Source organism: Camelus ferus, chromosome 35 (assembly GCF_009834535.1).
Source record: "Camelus ferus isolate YT-003-E chromosome 35, BCGSAC_Cfer_1.0, whole genome shotgun sequence".
In the NCBI taxonomy this organism is placed as follows: Eukaryota; Metazoa; Chordata; class Mammalia; order Artiodactyla; family Camelidae; genus Camelus; species Camelus ferus.
In genome coordinates, this window is record NC_045730.1 from 13542983 (window position 1) to 13555527 (window position 12545).

The 12545-nt window shown below is 40.7% G+C and overlaps 1 protein-coding gene across 1 annotated transcript in view; it reads right to left on the reverse strand.

The window, feature by feature from the left end:
• APBB1IP (amyloid beta precursor protein binding family B member 1 interacting protein) overlaps positions 1-12545 on the reverse strand; it is a 94237-nt gene that overhangs the window by 77225 nt on the left and 4467 nt on the right. The gene's annotated exons all lie outside the window — the stretch shown is intronic.

Here is a 12545-nt window from a genome sequence, read left to right on the forward strand (position 1 = left end):
CACCCATCCCTCAGAAGAGGTGGAAAGAGAAACGTCCACATTCAGTGAAATGCACTAAGGACTCTCAGGTGCTCCACCTCCAGCACAAAGCATTGCTGGCCTCAGCAAACAGCACTCAAGGAGAGCTGAAACTTTCATGTCTGATCATATCCAAACCCAAGGGGGAAACTGCCTGAAAATCCCCACATCCATCTACAGAACCCTACAGTCAGCCTCCTAGTCAAGAAAGAGACTTGTTCAGCTGCCAAGTAAATCATACCATCTTCTTATGTTATTTCAGCCGTTCATTAAAATTATGAAGCAATAATCAAAGCCCATGAAACATTTTAGGAAAAACATGAGCATGGGAGCATCAAGACTAAAAACCAGAATACTGACCCCTGAGGAAATAGAGTTGATAAAAGAAATAGAGGAGAGATTTTTTTAAAATTCCAATTGATGTATTCAGAGAGATTTTTGATGATACAGCAATAAGAACAGTAGCTATTAAAAAAGGAATAAGAAAATAAGAAAATAACAAACCAATTTTACTTACAAATATAGTTATAAAAATCACAAATAAAATTTTAGAAAATTGATTCCAGAAGTCTATTAAAAGAATAATTTTGTAATAACAGGAATGCAAGAACAGCTCAACAGTAGGAAATACATTAGAGTAATTCACTAAATTAAAATATTAAATGATAGGCCAGATAATCATCCCAATGCACAGTGAACAGGCAGTTGGTAAAATTCAATACCCTATTCCTGTTATAAACCTCATAGTGAGGTTGAAATGGTTGGTGCTTTCTTTAACTCAATAAAGGGTATTTACCAGAAACCAAGGGCAATCATCATTCTAATAGTAAAACACAGGAAGTCTTCCTATTAAATTCGGACGCAAGTCAGAGTCTCATCATCAGTGCTACTACTTAAGTTTGTTCAGATGGTCTCAGACAATAAAAATCCAGAAAAAAAAATCTCAAATTCCAATCAAACCTCCAAATGGATTAAAAAAACAAAACAAAACAAAAGCTCACAAGCTGATTCTAAACTTCATCTGAGAAAAAAGATTATTCTTAAATAATAACCCCCCAAAAAAAGGATTTCAAAGAAAAAATTCTTGGTACTTCAAGATTAACACAAACCAGTGGAAAAGAACAAAGATTGCAGAATTTAAATTTAATATATAAAAAAGTTGGCAGTTATTAATCAGTATAAAATAATAGATTATTTAATAAGTGGTATAGAAACAACTGGCTATCCACTTGGAAAAAATAAAGTCCGATCCCTACCCCACCACCATACAAAAATAAATTCAAGTTGGATTAAGAATCCAAGTGTGAGAGTAAAACTATAAGAGCCATAGAAGATTAAAGGGTTTTTTCTTTTCTCCTTTCCTCTCTCTCCCTCCCTCCCACCCTTCTTTATAATTTTGTGGCAAATATTACTGAATGGCTCTTTGAACACCTTCACCAAGTGCCTTGCATGATGTGCTTCCATAATATTGAAGCTGGAAATTGCTAAGTGACATTTCCCATGTTCCCTTGCAGTTAGGGTTCTACCTATGATGCAGTCAAGCGGACATGGTGCTATTTCTCCTAGATGGAACTGAACCACGTGAAGTGAAAGAGACAGATGGTGAAACAGAATCTCCTGGGGGTAATTGTTCTGTCCCTATCGCCACAGATGGAGCAGTGGGTCATGGCTGCAGTAAGGTTTTGCCAGAACAGTCCTGAAGTTATAGTTGGGCATTTCTCCTCACTCTGTTATTTTTGACTGTTAACATCAAACCTACCTCCTTGACCCTCTCAGTTTTGTATGCAGCCATATACCTTGTAATAAGCTCCTTTCTGGTTAATCTAAAGTGGATTCTGTTTCCTGATCATTTTAAGTAGAGAGGTATTTTCCAAGTATGACCTGAAATTCAGGAGCTTTGAAGAAGCTCCTTCTTTATATTCAATCATTCATCAACAAATACCTATTAAATATCTAGATATCATGGAAATGTTCATTTTCTTTGGTCTGTTAATTCAACCTCTAGGAATTTAACTCAAGGAAATCTTACCAACTATGAAAGAACTCTATATGCCTGGAGATGAAATGGCAGCATTATTGAAAATTAAAAACAATCTAAATATTAGACAAATAGGAGAAGAATTCATTACTGTACTATACTCAGTGGTTTTTGTTACCATTAAAAATGGCTATGAAAGACAGAGAATACAGACTTGTGGTTGCCAGAGGGGTGGAGGGTGGGAAGGGATAGAGCGGGATTTCAAAATTGTAGAATAGATAAACAAGATTATACTGTATAGCACAGGGAAATATACACAAAATGTTATGATAACTCACAGAGAAAAAAATGTGACAATGAGTGTGTATATGTCCATGAATGACTGAAAAATTGTGCTGAACACTGGAATTTGACACAACATTGTAAAATGATTATAAATCAATAAAAAATGTTAAAAAAAAAAGAATCTAAAACTCTAAAATTAAATATGGTCTTAATATTCTGGGTGGGTATATTACAGAGTCTTTGTTTTGTACCTATTTTACCCCACTAATAACTTATTTCATATCAGTGCAACTGCCTGGTGATGCCCTGGTATGAAAGATTAAGATACAATGTAGGTTCGCTTTGATATGGATACAGAGAAAAATGGGATACTGTGCCTGGTTAATTTCTTTGGCAGGCATCCATGGACCCTTCCAGATAAGGTCTCAGTAAAACTTCCAAGAAACTATCCATTACATTCTTGCATCTTCCACCCCATTCACCCTCCTGTTGTCCAATGAGGCTGTCTTGGCAAAGGTATTCATCAGTCAAAATACCCAGATTTCATAGATATGAATAAAGATGCAGCTTCACTCTCTGAAGTAAGGGTGGCAAGTTGCCATTTCAGAAAAATGATTTAGTCATTTTAGATGTGATTCAGATAATCTTTGGGGGGGATCCTCCCTGATCTTTGTTTTCTATTATCCTTATTTCTATTACCTAATCTCTGTAGATGCTGTGGCAGAATGCTGCAGAAGCATCTTACTTATCTGAGTCTCCATCTCTCTTCTCACTTTAAACCCTGCATTTACACTCCCATTGTCCACTGGGCATGTCCACAGGGCAGTCCGCGAGGGGTTTAAGGAAACATGGCCCCCTCCCGGCTTCCTCTTCTCCACCCAACCCCAATCCCCCTGGCTTGCCTCCCTAGCATCCTCACCTAGTGTCCCCCTGCCTTGACCAGTTTGTGGGGAGTGGTTTTGTGGCTGATGAGCCTGGCAGCTGAGAAGATCTGCATTTAGCTGGGGGGGGGGGTGTTGGAATTCTGTTTGGGACTGTTCTTCTGGCTGTAAAAACAGGACTGTCACAGATCAGCCGGGGTTGGGGGCAACCACAGGGAGAAGCCTCCTTTGTGGGTGTCTCCTGTAGCCTGCAGTGGGGAGAGGTCACTGGGTCCCAGGTGATGAGGCAGGGAAGGGTGGGGGTGCCTCAAAGGATGAGAAGGAGTGTCCCTAAAGTGTGTGTGGAGGGTGCCCATTCCAACGGTGTTCTCCATCACACCTGCCTGTGTGAACACCTTTTCCAATGTTGTTTGAGAACGTTTCTATGATAAACACTTTTGCTTTGAAAGAAAGAAAAGGGAGGAAGGAGGAAGGAGGAAGGAAAGAGAAAGAGAGAGAGAAAAGAGAAAAGAAAAAAGAATAAAGTAGCATAGAATAGAAAGGGAAAGCAGGGTTTGTGGTGCAGCAAGATCCAAGACAGAGATTATCTTGGGAACTGGGGGCCTGAGAAATCAGAGAGAGACTGTGGATGAAAATCAGATCCCTGGAAGGAGTGGGAAGTGTGGTGAGGTGAGGTTGACATGATGTGCTGGCAAAAGACGCTGAAGTCCAGGGAGAGAGCTACCCGAATGTGGAAGTGCAACAGGAGTCCACGAGGAAGTGGAAAAGCAGACGAGACCAAGGCAAGGACAGGCTGGGTGAAGGAACAGACTGCGCTAGCTTAGTCGCTGTCGATGCTTGAGATCACTAGGTCAGCCGTGCTGCTAAAAGGAGCCACCGGGACATGATGATTCCTCTCCCCAGACATCTCCTCCCCTTCCCTGCAAACAACCTACATTTATCTGGACCCATAGCCCTACTCTCCCCCCTCAGCCATCTTCTCAGGAACTTCAGGGGCACCTCATTGGCCTCCTGTTCCTGAGGTCCCCAATCTGAGCAGTCAGCGTGTCTTGTCCATTCAGCCTTCCTAACGCCCTTGAACTTGTCCCCTTCTCCCCACAACCACCACCCTGGTTCAGCTCCTCCAAGGGTCTTATCAGGACTCTGCCATCTGCTTACTATTTATCCCCTACCTCTCATCTCTCCCTCTTAAATCTGGTGTCTAAATGCTACCAGAATTTTCTTCATAAAACCCAGTTCTGTTCACATCCTTTCAATTATCAAAACTCTCCAGTGGCTCTCTTCTGCCCAGAGGATACAATTAAACTCTTTAATGTGGCTTTTACGTTCTCCCGTCCAACCCCCAGCAATCTCTCCAGCTCCATCTTTCAGACCTCATCCTGTTCTTCCCATAAAACCTACTCTGCTGCTACAACTACTGTTTTCTTTATAATCCCTGGGCACACTGAAAGCTTTCACTTAATGCAGAGATTGCTTCTAAAGCATCCTTTCATCTTCCCAGTGGTTAGAGCGGCACCTTGAACACAGGCTTCGTCCTGGGCTGCATAGTACAAAAAATAGCTTTTTAAAGATATAATTCACATACTACACAACTCACCCATTCAAAGCACATAACTCAGTGGTTTTTGGTATATTCACAGGGTTGTGCAACCATCACCACAATCTAATTTTAGAACATTCTCTTCTCCCCTGAAAGAAACCCCATACCCATTAACCGTCACTCCCCATTCACCCTTCGCCTCCTCAGCCCTAAGTAATCACCAGTCTACTTTCTTTCTATACAAATTTGCCTATTCTGGACATTTCCTAGAAATGGGACCATCAGTATGTGTTTTTTTGTGTCTGGCTTCTTTCACTTAGCATAGTTTTCCAAGTTCATCTACACTGTAATAGTTATCAGCCTTTCATTTCTTTCTACTGCTGAATATTTCATTGTGTTGAAACACTACATTTTGATTATCCATTCATCGCTTGATGGACACTTGGGATGTTTCAACTTTTCAGCTTTTGTGAATTATGCTGCTATGAACATTGGGTACAAGATTTTATGTGGGCGTACATTTTCATTTTCTCTAGGGATTCCTAGGGGTGGAACTGTCGGGTTACGTGATGACGTTATATTTTATTTTTTTGAGGAACTGCTGAACTGTTTTTTCCAGAGCTGTGGTGTGATTTTGCACTCCAGCAGCAGTATATGAAGCTCTGAATTTCTTCACATCCTCATTAATGCTGTGTCTGTCATTTTGATTAGAGCCATCCTAGTGCATGTGAAGCTCTCATTGCGGGTTGGATTTGCATTTCCCTCAAGTCTAATGATGTTGAGCACGTTTTCATGTGCTTATCGGTCATTTTTATATCTTCTTTGGAGAAAAATCTACTCAGATCTTTTTCCTAGTTTCAAAATGGATTATATATCTTTTTTAAAATACATTATTATTATTATTACTACATTCTTTAAATATTTTGGATACAAGTCCCTTTTCAGATTTTCAAATCAAGTATTTCCTCACATTCTGTGATTGTCCTTAAGCTCTCTTAATGGCATTGTTTGCAGCAGAAAAGTTTTAAATTTGGACGTAGTCCAATTTACCCATTTTTAAAAATTGTGCTTTTTGTATAATATCTAAGAAAACATTACTTCATCCAAGGTCATAAAAATCTACTCCTAAGTTTTCTTCTAAGAATTTTTAAATTTTAGCTCTTTCATTTAGGTCTGTGGTCCATTATGAGTTAGACTTTGTGACTAGTGTGTGTCATTATTTTTTAATAGATGGTATTAAGAGGGGAGTGTTTTTTATACCTGAAGAACCAGAAAATTTTAAAAAAAGCTCTTTTTCTTTCTGTGATGTGATAACCTACAGTTCCTCTGCACGTTCAATCAAAACATACTCATGGAGTCACTTATGCAAATATATGTAGCTGTGAACCAGGCCCTATGATAAAAAGCTAAAAAGAAACTGGCAGCAAGTACCTTACTGCTATAATCCAGGACCGATCCAAATGAATTTAGGGTAAATTTACGATTGCTCCTGCAAAGAACTGGACTCCAGCAAAACTGGTTTAGATCAAGTCCATCTGTAGAAAGATCACCGATTAACCTGGCATGGAAATTAATTCTTGACTTAAAACACACAGACACCAACATAACAAAACAAAACCCCCTCCAAACCTCAAGGACCCCAAACAGCTGAGTCAGCAGATATAAAGGGAAATTCAACTTCTAGAAGTCTGTGTATTTTATATGCATTTCATGTAAGTTACCATGAAACTCCACTAAGTTAAGCTGAAAATCCCCCAAGACCGTTTTTAATGATGGCACATTCACAGTACTTAATACGTGGCCTGCACTTATATTCCAATTAGCTAAGCAATGGATTTTTTTTTTCAGCATCTTTATCATTTATTTGCCTCTTGGTGAAGACTCTGGACCTCTCCCCAACTTGGCTCATCATCCCAGCAGCTCGGCTGCAGAGACAACCAGTCAAAAATGGAATTATTCTTACCACCCTCCATCCAGGCCTTTTCCAGGAGTGATCAGGGTCTGTCTTGTTGCCCAGAGGAAAGTTAGAGTCTTCAGGGCCAGGTCAGCAGGCTTTCCAAAGGATACAAATATCACATGCAGAAAGCCCATGTCAATCAAGAAAGGAGTGGGTGGCAGGGAGGCCAGTGTTGCTTCCAGTCAAGGAGCAGAGGCCAGATGACTGGTCCATGGCCCTCATGGTCCCGGGGAGACAGGCCGTCCTGGCCTCTCACCAGCTTGCTGGAAGAGCTGTTCAGGGCAAACAGCTCCTGGGGTGATTTACCCACAATCCACACCACATACCTTTCCAAGTTCATCAGCATCTTTCATTAAACCTTACAGTGAAGGCAGCTGATTTCTCTCCTCCCATGCACATCATCTATCATACCTTTGTGCTGTTTCTCCTATTTTTCTCCACTTACATTCAACCTGCTCACTACCCAAGGCCAGCACAAAGCTCCCTGCTGGATCCTGGCCATCCACCCTCCTCTCAAATCCTGTGGCAGCAGAGTCGGGACCACTAGTTTGACAGCTCACAAGCTGCCTTATGGCTTATCTGACTCTTTATGTGTATTTTAAAAATATCTTCTCAACTATTTTGAGGCGTGAAATTTACACCTCAGCGCTCTTACTACCCGGCACACTGTCATGGCTGGTACTTACAACTCAATGTATAATAATAGCTCATGTTAGTATGCATTAGCACCTATTTTAAAATAAGAATAGTAGGCGTTATAAATATGGAACAATTACTATATAGGTCAGACACCTCATTTAACTCTCAAAACTCTATCCTGTGATGTGGTGACTTTATTCTAACTTTATAGGTTATAAAACTCAGGCCGAGAGAATTAATACCTGGTGCAAGCTCGTGTGAGCAGAGGGCTGGACTGTGCCCCGTCTAACTCGAGAGCTCCTGTTCACAAACACGCCACGCAGTCTTCTGAAGACACACACTGCTTATTCAGGGGTGGAATTCGGTAGCTACTTTGCTAATGCTGCTGTTACAGTGTCTGTGTGTCCAGCTCGAACACAACTGATTTGGTGTCTGTCTGCCACACCACACTAAGTTTAGGTGTGGAATCTTGTATTTTCATCCACGCATGTGACATCGCCATGTACCCAGCAAATACACTCAGCTGCTGGGTGATCCTGGGCAAGTTATTTAAACTCCCTCTGTTGGTTTACTTTCCTCGTGTGTCAAACAGCAATGAAAACTACCTCAGAGGGATGAGATGGTGCCTGAAAGGTACTGAGCACAGTGTCTGGCACATATAAAGTGATATTAGTGATGTCACTATCAGCTAGTATTTTTTTTTAAATTATTTCCTTTTTTTTTTCCTAGGGGGGAGGTAATTAGGTTTATTTTTTATTATTATTATTATTTTTTTTTTTAGAGGAGGTATTGGGAATTGAACCCAAGACCTCATGCATGCTAAGCAAGTGCTCTGCCACTTGAGCTGTACCCTCCCCCCTCAGCTACTATTATTATTACCATCATCACCATCATGTTTATTACTATATTCTCCCTCTGACACCACCAGTGGAAACACAAGTCGGTCACCTACACACCACACACAGTCCACCACTGATAGTCACCTCTGTCTGTTGTGTTTCTGTGTACCTGGAGACTGAGCCAGACTGCCAGGCACACTTTTAAGACTCAGCCACTGGGAAGGACTTTTGTAAGTAGCATTTCTAGGACAGAGATTCTCAACCATTCTGAACACAAGAGGAACTGCATCAGAATCTTCCTGAGGCTTCTTCAAACCGTACCCATGGCACCCCCAACTCCACAGTTCACATCTCATCACTGCCTCCCTCCCAGGAAATGGAGGTGTACTTCTGGAGTTGAGAACCACTGCAAAGAGGGTTGCAGGTGATGACGGGTATGCTATGCTTGTGAACTAGTAGGTGGAAGCTTAAAAAAAAACAAAGAGTTGACACTCACCGTTGCCTAGGGCAACCGATCACTTTTGGCAGGATGTGGGTTTAGGGCCCACTGCTCCACCAGTTACTCCCACTCTTTTTCAGTACCGGTTACTTTTAGGAAGAATTCAAAAAGTAAGGGCAGGGGGTGGGGGATGTGAGGAGGGGAAGAGAAAGAATAAAAAGAAAAGTAAACAATGGCAATTTGAGGGGTTTTGTTGTTGTTGTTAGAGGGCTAATAACGCATTCTGGGTGTAGGCTGAATTATGCATTAAAATCTGATTCCAAGGACACAGTAATAGAAAATGCTTTTCCCCATTCCTTTTTCCTTTGGCTTACTTCATAATGCATCTAATATCCTCTGTGCAGCTCAACAGTCAACGCACAGTTAGGATGCGATATTTGTGAAGTTATTTAGAGCTGCACCATCCAATTCAGCAGCCACCAGCCACAGGTGGCCCCTGAGCACCTGAACTGTGGCTCGTCCAAATGGAGCTGTGCTGCAAGTGTAAACCATGCTGGGCTTGGAAGACTGTGTATGAAGAAAGAAAGAAGAAAAGAGTTCATCAATACTTTTAATATTACTTAAATTGAATGCAACTTAGTATAATTAATATTAAGTCATTAAATGATCATTTTGGATATATATTTATATTAAATAAAATGTTACTAAAATTAACACCATTTGTTTCTTTTTTACTGCATTTTTAGTGTGGCTTCTTGAAAATATAAAGTGATCCACATGGCTGGTGTTATAATTCTGTTGGACAGGGCCGGACCAGAGTGCTACAGTTCTGTTATTACAAGCCTTAGCGTTTGACTCAAAGATGACAGATTGTGGTGACCGTGTCATTTTAATGTAGTCCACCTATTACTCACCAAGGGTTAAGTCAGAATCTCCCCATTTCCTTTCCCACTGCCAAACTGTTTCACACACATGGTGCCTGGGGTAGTGCTGGTCCACTGGACATCCTGGAAATACCTTTATCCTTCCAAGGGTCCCTTGGTCACCCCCACACAACGTCTTCCCCATAATCCCTCTCTTCACTATATTATGCACATCACACACCAGAATGTGTTTATTTGCAGGCCTCCCACTAGACCAGACTTTTGAGGTTTGGCTCCGTATCTTATTCTGTTTTATACCTTCCACCCTGGGACAGGGTTGGCCCTCAACAGATGGATATGTGATGCAACTGACAAAAAAAAAGTTCCAGTGACAGCATGTTGAGCAGAGCTTCATTGAACCCAAGTGTCCGTGTAAGTGCCAAAGCCCGCTCTGCGAGTCTCGAACTGAGGGATGCTTCTCTGCTCTGATGGGCGGTGTAGTGAGATGCTATCTGGTGGACTCAGCTTTTCTATTTGACAGTGGTCTTAGGAGCCATCTGCTGTCAGCGTCACACTGCGTTTACCCACATCCCTGGCCCAAGCCACTTCATTTCTGTTTGTTGCGTAAGATGGAGGAAATTTAATGCACCGCAATAGTCAACAAATAGTCTTGACTTGCTAAGAAATAGTCTTGATTTGCTAAGCCATATCATTTACGGAATTTAATCAGAAGGAAGTCATTCCCCTAAAAAAAAAAAATCCCAGAACAAACTAAGGCTACATCCCAAACCTAATCAGTTAATTGACCTAACAGCTGTGAACTTTATGTTATTAGCAGAGATGCAAGAGTTCTTCAATACTATAAATACAGGAGCCTCAGGCAAATTGACTTAATCAGTCACTGTACTGAGATAATTCTATAAGTCACCTGAAAAAGATCCTGTGTTGTTTTATTCTGCCATATAACTAATTCATTTGCTCTTTTCTTTTTGAGATGAAATCCTAATAATGCCCTTAACTGAAAACTGGACTTCTGCCTGTGAAAAAAAATAGTCTACTAAATGGTAATTAATGATGCAAGCAGCATTCCACAAAGTGCTATTTCATAATGACTCTGCCTCGATCTATTATTAAAACTTAAACAAATGAAATGCCAGTTATCTCCATCTCAGAAGCTGCTTCCTAACTACCACTTTCAACTTTCCAGATACCCCAACTTCGTCACCTACCACTGCAACAGCTCCTAGTGACCCTGAGCCCTGCTCCAACACGCACATCCATCCGAAATCCAGCTGTGCAATGAGGAAGTGTCCTATTAAGAAGAAGTTTCACTGTCCTGAATCTCATGGATGTGAAATGTTACTGATTAGCTGACTATCTCCTTATTTTATCTGTATAATAAGGATTGCTGGCCAGTCCTTTCAGCAAGTTTTCAAAGAGTAGCTAAAGCATCAGGACCCCAAAGATCTGGTTTCACATCCCATTTCCTAAGCTGTGTAATCTTGGGCAAATTTCTTAAACTCTCTAAACTGTCATTTCTAATTTGTAAACTGAGAATTAGGAACAGTATCTTCCCAAATAGTTACTTAGCCTGGATGACCTTAGCCTTATAGACAATAAGCACACACTTAGAAGTTGGTACTTTTCATCAACGTCCAAAACTCAACTTCTGATGGTCTCCCCTCCGGCCTCTCCATGTTGGTTGATGATAATTCCATCCTTCCCACTGTTTAGGTCAAAACTCTGGAGTCATCTTTGAGTCCTCCTTCTCACACAACCACGTCCACTTTGTCCAGAAATCCTGTTGGCTCTACCTTTAAAATATATGCCAATTCCCAAAGCTTCCTAATGGCCTCCTAAACTCTGTCCAGGTTTTTCTCCAGCAGTCAAGAGTGAGCCTTTTAAGTGTAAGACAGCCATGTTACTTCTCTTCTCAGAACCTTTCAATGGCCCCTCAATTTCACTCAGATTAAAAGCCAGAGTTCTGTCATCTACAGGTTCTGTCATCTCTTCACCCTCCTCTTACCTCTCCAACCACAGCTTCTATGACTCTCTCCCTGCTCACTTTCCTCTGACCACACAGGCCTTCTTGTTCCTCGAACAGACTAGGCTTACTCCTGCCTTACAGCCTTGGCACTGGCTGTTCCCTCTGCTCAGAACACTGTTCCTTCAGATAGTGAACTCCTTCAAACCTTTGCTCAAATCTTAACCTTCTCAGTGAGGCCAAGCCTGACCCACTGCAGTTAATACTGTAATTTTACTTCATTCAACTTTGCCTTTTTTAATAGGATTTTTCACTCACTAATACCTATTATTTACTTATTTACTATGCTTTCTGATTATTGTCTGTATCTTCTCACTGGAACACAAGCTCCACAAATGCAGAGAGAGATCTCTGTCTCTTCTGTTCACCTAGAATAGTGCTTGGCAAATATTTTTTGAATGACTGAACTGTATTTAAATGGAAATCTAAGTAACATGGAAATGAGCAGTTCCTAAGTCACATGTGCTTCACTACCGTTACAAGGCATAGTTATCTGCTGATGAATTTTGGTCACTTCATTAATGACTAAGATACCACTCTTCCCATTACTTAATCTTAACCATTTGTAATCCATTTTGTTTCTATGTTATTTCAATTAAATAAGTTATCTTTACTTAACAGGATACTCTATTTATGACCACACTTAAAGTCAGCGGGAGATTCTAATTTCAGTTTCCCAAGTGCCAACGTACTCTGATTCCCAGTTTGACATCTTTGCAAGTGCATATACGTGGTTTCTAAATGCTTTTTAAAAAAATCAGCCCATTTAGAATAATGATTACCTCTCTCAGGAAAAAAGGATAATGCTATTGGGAGGAAACCAGAAGATGCAGTGGGAGCATTTTACTTCTTAAGTTGGGTGACAGGTATCCAGATGTTGGCTTTATTATTATTTGCAATTATTTATGTATATATCTTACACCATCTCTTGTATGTATGAAATATTTCACAGTAAAAAAGGAAGGAAAAAATAAATCTAGTCTAGCATTTGCTTGTTCTACTGCCACTCTTTATATTTTCTCTCCAGTTTGATGTGATAAAGACCTAGGGACATAAATCTTC